The following is a 10,652-nucleotide window of genomic DNA, read 5'->3' on the forward strand; positions in this document are numbered from 1 at the left end:
CCAAGGGAGGTGATATGGAAAGCAAACTGAAATCTGTTTTACAGTCTTATTTATCTTTAACTATGCCTGGAAAGAGAGAAGTTGATAATGAAGTTGGTTTTTCTTGTTTAATTTGCTTCTTGGCTTGTGTGTTTTGTTTTGTTTTGCTTTTTGGTATTAGAGCTCAACCTTTGAGCCCTATAACACCACAGAACTTCCAAAGGAGCTTTGAAGATTTTATTTTTTATAAACAAAAGCACCATTAATATAAAATAGCTAATTATAAGGTAGTTCATTAACTGACCTATAAGTGTATTTTTTAAAACTATAGAATTTAAACACTAAAAGGGAGAGATCGTCCTAATAAGTATGTACCCTAATGGGGAGATTACTGCCAATGCATAGGTGACTAACCTGGTCTTGCCAACTGTGTAGTCTTCAGCTCTGCTTCATTTCATTGTTGAAGTGCTCCTTGCCTGTGTATGGTGTTCTCATGCCTCATAAAATCAAACGGTAAACCAAACATTTGCATAATTCAAGACAAATAAGCATGTCTTGTCCTATTGAATATAAAAATATTTTATGCCAGCTACTAGGGTAACTCAGCACTCTTTCATCTTTCACTTAGAGTTACAGTGTTTAGAGCTATAAGGATCAGAGAGATCATCTGGACCATGTCTCGCTCAGCACCTTTCTCACCCAGAGGTCTTGTTAATTACAAGGTAGATTGCAGAGTCTCACCCCATTTCTGACTCAGTAGGTCTGGGATGGGGCCTAAGAATTTGTATTTCAACAAGATTTGTGATGTTGATGCTGCTGATCTGGGGATAACACTTTGAGAATCAGCCCAAGCCCCTCACTTCACACTTGAGGAAACAGAGCCTTAGAAAACTGAAGTGTTTGGCCCAAAGTGATACAACCCATTAGAACAGTGGTTCTCAACCTTCCTAATGCCGCGACCCTTCAATACTGTTCCTCATGTTGTGGTGACCCCCAACCATAAAATTATTTTCGTTGCTACTTCATAACTGTAATTTTGCTACTGTTATGAACCGTAATGTAAATATCTGATATGCAGGATGTATTTTCATTGTTACAAATTGAACATAATTAAAGCATAGTGATTAATCACAAACACGATATGTAATTATATATGTGTTTTCTGATGGTCTTAGGTGACCCCTGTGAAAGGGTCGTTCGACCCCCAAAGGGGTCTCGACCCACAGGTTGAGAACTGCTGAGCCAAGACCAGCCCCCAGGCTTTCTGACTTTCACTTGCTAATTATCCATTGTTTCTTTTAAGGCTTAATCAACTTTTGCTTTGGCACCAGTCAGGATCTCAAAAATCACTCTGCTACTTCTCTCTACTAATCTTTACAGTGAATTCACGCAATAGTGTTCGGTATGAATTCTATAATCTTCCAGCAGAACCAGCCCTGAGAGCCTCCTCTGAGATCCTCCCTCTCCCTAAGAAAAAGTGTCCTGTGGCCCCGCCGGAGTGGCTCAGTGGTTGTGTGGACCTATGGTTCCATTCCTGGTTAGGGCATATGCCTGGGTTGTAGGCACGATCCCCAGTGTGGGGCATGCAGGAGGCAGCCGACCAATGATTCTCACTCATCATTAATGTTTCTATCTCTCCCTTCCTCTCTGAAGTCAATAAATATGAGAGTCCTGTGCCCTAGTCTTGGTGCATTTTTCTTTCTAGAAAAACTTCTACCAACCTCTTAAACAATAAATTCTTGATAAAATTCCCATTTGCATTTAGAAAGTTTCTTTTTTCTTTTTCTTTCTATTCCCTTTTTTCCTTTTAGATCCTTAGTTTGACCTCCTTCTATTAATAACTTCTCAGGCAACCCTGAGAAGCTTTCTCTGCTTTCCTTCACACATCTTTATTTTGTCAAAATAAATCTGAAGAAGAAATCTCTTATAATTTCTAACCATGTTTCTGATCAGTTTTGATTTTAGAGTCTCTTTTTGGCAGCCTCCTCCTGTCTGTCCTCTGCTGCTTTCCATCAAGGCTAACATCTCAATGGGAGCAGATCACTTCGGTGCCTCCATGGCTCCTCCTCACCTTACCTTAGCTCTTCACATGTGCCTCTCTCATTTGTTCTTATTTGACAGGCTATCTCTCTCCTCCTTGCACTTCCTCCCATTAATAACTTCCTATCCAGGTCTCTTGGGTTCCCGTTAGTGAGCCTCAAACTAATTTTCTGGTTGACATCATCTTTGTCTCTTCCTGCTTGGAACATGATTTCCTCAGCCTGCATGCTTACTTTCCAAATGTCTTAGGGGAAACGTATGGGATAGAGAAAAGAATATATGGAAAGAGCACCAGCGTGTGAGTTATATGAGAAAAAGTGGTGTGGATGGGCAAGTCACTTGACTTCTCCGGGCCTCACTTCCTCAACCATAAGACATGAACAGGTTGGTCCAGCAAGAGTTGCAAACTCAAAACCTGGCAACGGAGTCCAGGCAGGTTATGTAAACAATTGAAGCAGAGACTGTGGGAAACTGGGAAATGCATGCCATAGCCAAAGGACATAGTTGCTGCTGGGGCTCTAGTTACAGCTGTGGGGAAACCGTTGTCAGATAATCTGATTTTCCAAGAGTGATCAGGAATCTAGATTTTTTTTAAAAATGTGAGCTCTCCTTGTTTTAAATGTGGACAACTAATACATATAATGAACCAGACAGGGCACATCCCATCTGCAGGCCAGATTTGGCCTAGGCTGCCCGTTTGTGACCTTTAGATGAGATGGGACCTTTCAGTTCCTTGCAGTTCTAAAATGTCATGACTCTAGGGAGGTAGAAGAAGGTAAAGCGGGGATAAAGAATGATGGAGGAGACTTGACTTTGGGTGGTGAACACACAATACAATATACAGACGATATAGTATAGAATTGTACACCTGAAGCTTATATAATTTTGTTAACCAATGCCACCCCAATACATTCAATAAAAAATAAATAAAAATAAAATTTCATGGTTCTTCAATAATGTGTTCTAAAGCTAACAAGCTCTCCCTGGGTACATTCCTTCAATTGGTTCCTCATCATTTGTGTTTGTTTATTTGGCTACCAGTCTCCTAGGGAACACTCTGGAGTTTATTGTAAGAGCAAGGTACAACTTCTTCCTCCTGCCTCTGACATAAAATGACCAAGTACTTTGCTACCAGACTCTTAGCATCACAATCAGTTGAGCACACACGCTCTCCTGTGACCGCTGACTCTGGTGTGTGGATTGGTCCTGGGGTTGGCAGCCTCCAGATCAGGGGTCCTCAAACTTTTTAAACAGGGGGCCAGTTCACTGTCCCTCAGACCGTTGGAGGGACCGACTATAGTTTAAAAAAAACTATGAACAAATTCCTATGCACACTGCACATATCTTATTTTGAAGTAAAAAAACAAAACGGGAACAAATACAATATTTGTATTTGCATGTGGCCCACGGGCCGTAGTTTGAGGACCCCTGCTCCAGACAATGTAAAGTCTGCTCCTCTGTTCCTTTAGAGACAAAATTTTAGTTCTTCCATGTACTCTATGCAATGTTGATTCACAGACCAGTCTAACTAGGAGAAAGCTCAACAGTCAAAGAAAGAGTTGAGGTTCAGAAGCCCAAGGAAAGGAATGGATGCTAAACAATAAAAAATAAAAAATAAAGGAGGAAGTGCCTTAAAAGGACAGTAGAGCCAAGCAATATTCACAAGATCCTGCCTTATCCCACTGCACATCTTTCTTAGAAGTTTCCTGCAAAGGAGAGCCTTTGGCTGTTCCCGCAGGCCAGCCTTCCCTGGACCTGCACTCCTCTGTCGGCGTTCCTCTCTGTCTTCCATCCAAGAACCGTCACGTTTTATTTCTGGTTAAACCCTGGCCAGCCGGCTGGCTGAATTCTTTCTCTTGTCACGTTAGGTCACTCAGGAGTAGGACCTGTCATTTCCTCCCTGTAACTGGACCTTGAGAATCTTCACGTTTCAGTGTTTTAGTGGAATTAACTAACAATGACACTTTAAGGCCCACGGACCACTGATATTAATGAGGAGGAAAGAACCCTCCCAGCAAGTTAGAGTTTCTGTGAGGCAGCAGCAGATAGCATTACTGAGAAAGGTAGGTATCCACACATTATGGGATTGGAAACTATTTCTCAAACTGCCAGTTCTCTATAAGAATATTTAATTTTAATAATTTTCATGGCATAAAATTTTTGTATGCATTTTTACAAGCGTGTACCAAATCACTTGATAACCTTTTAACCAGGGACTGGCATGTAGTTTCAGGTAATTCATTTATATTTATGTTATGATTACATCTTCATTAACTTCTACATCAGTTCTTCTCAAGTATTTCTTCAAGAAATCCTAGGGCAGTGGTTCTCAACCTTCTGGCCCTTTAAATACAGTTCCTCATGTTGTGACGTAACCATAAAATTATTTGCATTGCTACTTCATAACTGTAATGTTGCTACTGTTATGAATCGTAATGTAAATATCTGATATGCAGGATGGTCTTAGGCGACCCCTGTGAAAGGGTCGTTCGACCGCCAAAGGGGTCGCGACCCACAGGCTGAGAACCACTGTCCTAAGGGTTTATGAATTTTAAGTTGGAAAGCTAACTAGTGTATGAATAGGAACTAGGTCCTGGAACGAGGCACTTCTAGGTGTTATCTCAGCAGGTTATTTAAGCTAAGCTTCTATGTCCATAAAATTGAGCGAATGTTAGTGAGATTTAAATAAAATAATGCTTGAAAAGAGTTCAACACAGTGCCTAGTATATAGAAACCACACACACACACACAGCCAAGCGGCTTCTACTATATGGTTATTATTACCATTGCTGGCTACTTAAAAATATATATTTATATCTATATTTATGTCTATATTTATATCTCTACTAGAGGCCCGGTGCACGAAATTCAGCCCAGCCTGCACCCTCTCCAATCTGGGACCCCTGGCTCCTAACCACTTGCCTGCCTACTGGCTTGATCGCTGCCTAACTGCTCCCCTGCTGGCCTCAGGGCCCCCAACTGCCCTCCCCTGATGGCCTGATTGCCCCTAACCGCCTCTGCCTCGACCCCCACCACTGTGGTTTTGCCCGGAAGGAAGTCAGATGGTAGGAGGATGTCTGGTCTCCCGGTTTAATTAGCATATTACCCTTTTATTATTATAGGTTTATATCTGTATTTATATCTATATCTATTATCTACATCTATATCTATACCTATATCTTTATCTATATACATCTATCATCGATTCTTGCTTTTTATTCCATTTTTGTCATAGATAGTTCATCTAATATCTTAAAATAACACACAGACACAGACTTAGAAGGCAGGATTGGTGGTTAGTGCTATGTTATGATCTGAGGCACCCTATAAAGAACTTCTTAATAATCTTATTTAAATTTCTCCCTTGCCACTAAGTTTCTTTTTTTCAGGACTGAATCCCCATCTTCTTGTATCACAACGGCTAGTTGTCTGCCAAAATGTGTGCTTCCCCTCCGAGACCTGAGCTGTCACTGGAAGCAGCTACCCCAACAAGGACTCAAATGCTAACTGGTGGAAGGTGAGCAGACGTACTGTGTGGCATTTTCTGGTCAGGATTTAAGAAGCAGGTGTATGTCCTCCATCATCTTTCTCTGTCCATCAACAGGATTCATTTGAAGATGAGGCCCTAGGAAGGAGACTAACCATAAGGTGGCAAGAGCTGGATCCCTGAACTACATACAGCCTGGAGGAAAGCTGCCTATTAACGGGGAACACTTACCCTAGAAGATTAAATAAATGAGAAATAAATCTCTACTATGTTTATGCTACATATATTCTGGGGTCTATTATTTACTTCCCCTATCAATACCCTAGTTAATACAGAAATTGATCCTTTGAAGGAAATGCTGCTATAATAAAAACCTGAAGTAAATGTATTTGGCTGAACATTTGGGCAGCAGATGGCAAAGAAACAGATGTTGGGTGCTAGAAAGATGGAGACCCAAGTTATGCATTGGCAAAGCATTTTAAAACTATGTCTATGACAACTAAAAAGCAGAGTTCATTCCTACAATGGACCATGGCTGTTATATATCCCCAGTTCTTTACTTTCTTAATCGTTTTTATTATGCTTATCTTGTCCCTGTTTTATCATCCTATAATAAAAAGTGCAGATAACTTCTCTATATGTTTATATATTATCATACTGAGAAGAGCTTTAAATGGGAAGACTTTATATCACCCAAAGGTGCTGGACTTTGAGCCATGTGCTTGAACTGGATTGGACTATAATATGTGTCCTTACGGTGAGGGAGAAAAAAAAGATATGTATGAATATTTAGTGAAATGAATGGCAGATTGAGAAAGAGCCAACATTTTGTTCCTTTTGCCATATTATACACCAAATTTCATCTAAGCTAGGTTTTCTTTGGTTGTCAAATACACAATTTTATGTATTACTAAAATAGAAAAATGCTGCCAACTGAATATGAATTTACACTGAATACTTGTCCTTAATTGAATGGTGCATTCCTATCAAAGAGATGTTACAGTGTGAAGAGAAAAAAAAAGAGTGTAGTTTAGGATTAATGAAAACTATTTTTTTCTGACCACTGTCCCATTTGAGACAATATTTCTTTATCTCTTTTGCATCCAGCTGTTGCCTTGAAACTTGCTCTTACCAATGAAGTATGAGTGGAAGTGAGGTGTGTCCCTTCTGGCCAGAATCTTTAATATGTGGGTAGCTTGTCCGTGGTCTCCTTTTTCTTCTGTAGCTAAAAGCAGGTGACAGTGAGCTCCAGATGGCAGAGCCACAAAGGAGAAAAAAAGCAACACCTGGCGTCCTGAATCACCCAATGGAAGAAAGTCACCCACAGACCAGGGACACCCACACTGGCTTGTGATTGAGTGAGATATAAACTCAATTTTGTTTAAGATACATATTTTCAGCATTTATTTGTTACCACAGTTAGTGTGATCCTAATGAGCAACTCTCTTATATAGGTTGCTGTAATGATTAGGTAAATTAGTATAAGTAAAGCTCTTAGAACAGTGTCTGGCATATAATAAGCACTATATGGATGTTAACTGTTATTATTTAAAATGCTCTTTAAAAGTGCAGATAGCCTCAACTTTTATTTTTGGAAGTTAGAAAGTTATCCCAGAAAACAACTTAGAAGTCAATTAATCCAAACTCTGTCACTTTAGAGATAAGTAAATGAAGTCACTGAGAGGATGAATGGCTTCCTGTACAGTCACTTTATCAGTCCTGAGGACTTTCGTTGTTCTGTTTCAGCCAGGAAACGGGAGGCCGCTGTAGAAATGAGACTGTGGGCGGAGAGGCATGCGATGCTTGTGGAGCTGGGTTATTACCTGTGAGGGAAAGTCTGGGATGGAGGCTCTTGGCAGCCAAAGCAAAGAGCAACAGGGCGCTTGGTGAGAGGGCTGGGAAAGAAGCAAGGAGAACTGCACAATACCATTTCATCCCATTACTAAGTATCATCATATGTCCAAAGTTGCTTAGCAAAAGATAATGCATATATTTTGGATACTTGATAGCACAAGTCCCTCTCTGGAAATGATCCCCTGCAAAGCCTCTGGAGAAGAGGTGAGTGTAGGTGGCCATGTTGATCTGATGCATCCGGTTCCTCTACCATGGCAGACGGGAACAGCGATGCCCACCTCACCCAAGCTGAGACAATCGCTGGCTTCTCTCGGAACCAACGTGGAATTGGCTCTCTGAGAGTTAGATGTGTTCACTGCCGGGAGCCTATCTGTTATTGGTAGCATTGGGCTTGGAGTCAGTTTATTGCCTAGAAAAAGCCATGTGCAGGCCAACATCATAGAAAAGCAGAAATTATGAGTAAGTGAAAGGATCTGGCCTGTGGAGATAAGAATGGGGCGGATATTCAGAAAATAGCAAAGAAAAGAGGCCATGTGGCTCTAGGATTTATGGAGCATGACCTGGAGCCTGACAGCTTACCAGCTCCCACCACCTGCTCCCTAGAGGCTGGATTGAATAGTGAGTTCTCTCGGTCCTTAAAAATAAAACCACTTAAATAAAATCTGAACTGAGTTAGTGCCTGTTCTTTCAGTCAAGAAATTGGTAATAACATAACAGTGACTAAATTGATTAAAATCAAATCTAACCATACTCAATTACTAATTGTCAAGTAATAACAATAGAAGTTTACCGCTGTGAAGAGCGAAGGGGTTATTAAAGCCCCCACTACTGCTAGAACTATGTCCTCTAGAGTCTGAATCCGATGCTCTTCTGAAGAGTCTAATACCTTAGAGATCATCTTAGAAATGATTTGAGTTGGTGAGATCAAATTTTTCAAAAAGTCATACCACAACAGTTCAAATACACCAAATTTTTAGATAATATTCTATTTAGAATTTTTTATTTTTTGGAGGAGGGAGAGGGATAGAGGGAATTTTTCCTCATTACAATAGTTATATATGTTCACTGTAGAAACTTTTGATAATATAAATAAAGAAAAGAAAAATTCTAAAATCACAGCTTTATCATTAACCATTAGTAATTTTTAGGACAAAAATCCCAACAATAATGAAAATGTAATAACATCAGTATTGTGAGCCCTGAAAACTAAAAGGACACCTACTAAGAAGGGCTCCTGGTGACTAACTGAGCTTAAATAAAAAAAGCAGAGCCCAGCGGCCATTTCTGCACAGGGGCCTCCCAGACAAACTGCACTCCTGCAGAGAAGCCTCTGCCATTAAACTGCACTATGTTTCTGTCATCTGAGCCAGCCCTTACAAAGGAGTTCCTGGAATCCTATTTCAACCATTAGGCCTGAGGCTTTCCCCATCCAGTTGAAGCTGCACAGCTTTAACCAATCAAAATGGCTCTAGTCTGACCAATCAGGACAGTGCCTCTGGACCAATCAAACTGGGAGTATTCGGAGTCCTCATTTGCATGAGGATGGACCAATCAGGGGCCAAGGACGCAGGCTTCTGTCCATAAAAGCCAGTTCCCTTGTGGCTATAGGAGGGCACTTTCCATTAAAGACTGTTTTCCTGGCTGAGTTGAAACACTGAAGATGTCTCCCCAGAGCAGAGTGAAGCAGACCATCCTGGACCAGAGTAGGTCAGCGCAATGCTAAGCGTGTAACTGCCTGGCCCCAGAGCTGCTCTACAGCTCTGCCGCTTTCACAGCCGTGCTGTATCACAATTGAACTGTTTTGCGCCGAATAAAGTTTTCTTCTTCACTGTACCCAAAATTGGGAGTTCTTGGCCTATGGACTCAAGGGTCCCAGGTTCGATTCTGGTCAAGGGCATGTACCTTGGTTGCGGGCACATCCCCAGTGGGGAGTGTGCAGGAGGCAGCTGATTGATGTTTCTCTCTCATCGATGTTTCTAACTCTCTATCCCTCTCCCTTCCTCTCTGTAAAAAATCAATAAAATATATTTTTAAAAAATTATTTAAGAAATGAAAAGAATTCATTATCTAATTGATATATCCTGTATGTCATAGAGACAAGTGGATTCAAACCATGTTCCTCGTTCTTTTTATTCCCTCACCTCACCTGCTTTTTATGAACAATTTAATGGAAGCATATTTTTAATTTGCTAGCTGTCCACTTGTTCCTGTCCACCAAATGGTATCAATTCCAGAAGGTTCTGCTTGGCCACTTGAGAATCATGATCTATTTTATCCCCTCCTTATTTGGGGCTTTCACAGGGTTCATCTCTGTTCATTTTCTAAGGTCAGATATTTTGTCCTTTTTCCCCTTTAAGGCTAACATTTATGCTTATTTCTCTTGTCATTTTCTCTTGTTAGATTTAATTGACCCTCTCATTATGAAAATGATTATCCCCATCCCATGTTACTTGCTCCTCATACCAAGGACTTATTGCCTTAGTGAAATCCTATTCCTTTGATAACCAAAGTAGGAATGAAGTCCTAGAGGTGCTTTGCTTTCTTTTGCACATACAGTTTTTGCCATTAGCCATATTTATCTCTGTTTTCCACTAATAAAGGGGATACAATTGAAGTACTAAATTTTCTAAAATCTGGTAACGCTCCACTGTGGTTTTCTGAGTTCTTTCCACTTTCATTTTTATTTATTTTTATTGATTTCAGAGAGGAAGGGAGAAGGAGAGAGAGATAGGAACATCAATGATGAGAGCGAATCATTGATTGGCTGCCTCCTGCACGCCCCCTACTGGGGATCGAGCCCAAAATCAGGGCATGTGTACTGGACTGGAATCGAACCTGGGACCCTTCAGTCTGCAGGCCAAGACTATCCACTGAGCCAAACCAGCTAGTGCTCTTTCCACTTTTAATTCCAAAGTTTTTAAGAGGACAACATTCTTTTGATTGGCTGCCAGGAGCTTATATTCCCATTCTGCTAAATCATCTTTTTCTAACCAAGAAAGAGTCACACTTTACTTGTTATGTGAAGATTTAGCTAAAGTTTTATTGAGAGAATGGAAGGTTATCTACTTCACATGACTGACAGGCATCATAACTGACTTTTAGAAATCTCAGTTACTCTCAGGAGCTGGAACAGGGAGAATAAAGGGAGTTAATGAATATTTATAGAATTTCTACTATGTCCTGAGCACTGTTCACAGATTAATAGGATGGACATGACCCCTGCTCTCAGGAAGTCATGATCTAGTTGGAAAGATGAACAGATATGTGTTGCAATATAGGGTGTTAGCATCTG

General features: G+C 40.6%; 1 long non-coding RNA gene across 1 annotated transcript in view; it reads left to right on the plus strand.

The window, feature by feature from the left end:
* The window catches only part of LOC106726200, a 22,551-nt gene extending 16,845 nt beyond the window's left edge, over window positions 1–5,706 (plus strand). Inside the window, exons 2-3 of the long non-coding RNA XR_001362220.1 lie at window positions 5,409–5,536; window positions 5,624–5,706. This is a non-coding gene — a long non-coding RNA (uncharacterized LOC106726200). The remainder of the gene's footprint in view (window positions 1–5,408; window positions 5,537–5,623) is intronic.
* The last annotated feature ends 4,946 nt before the right edge of the window (window positions 5,707–10,652 follow it).

This window comes from Myotis brandtii, unplaced genomic scaffold (genome assembly GCF_000412655.1).
Source record: "Myotis brandtii unplaced genomic scaffold, ASM41265v1 scaffold237, whole genome shotgun sequence".
NCBI classification, from domain to species: Eukaryota; Metazoa; Chordata; class Mammalia; order Chiroptera; family Vespertilionidae; genus Myotis; species Myotis brandtii.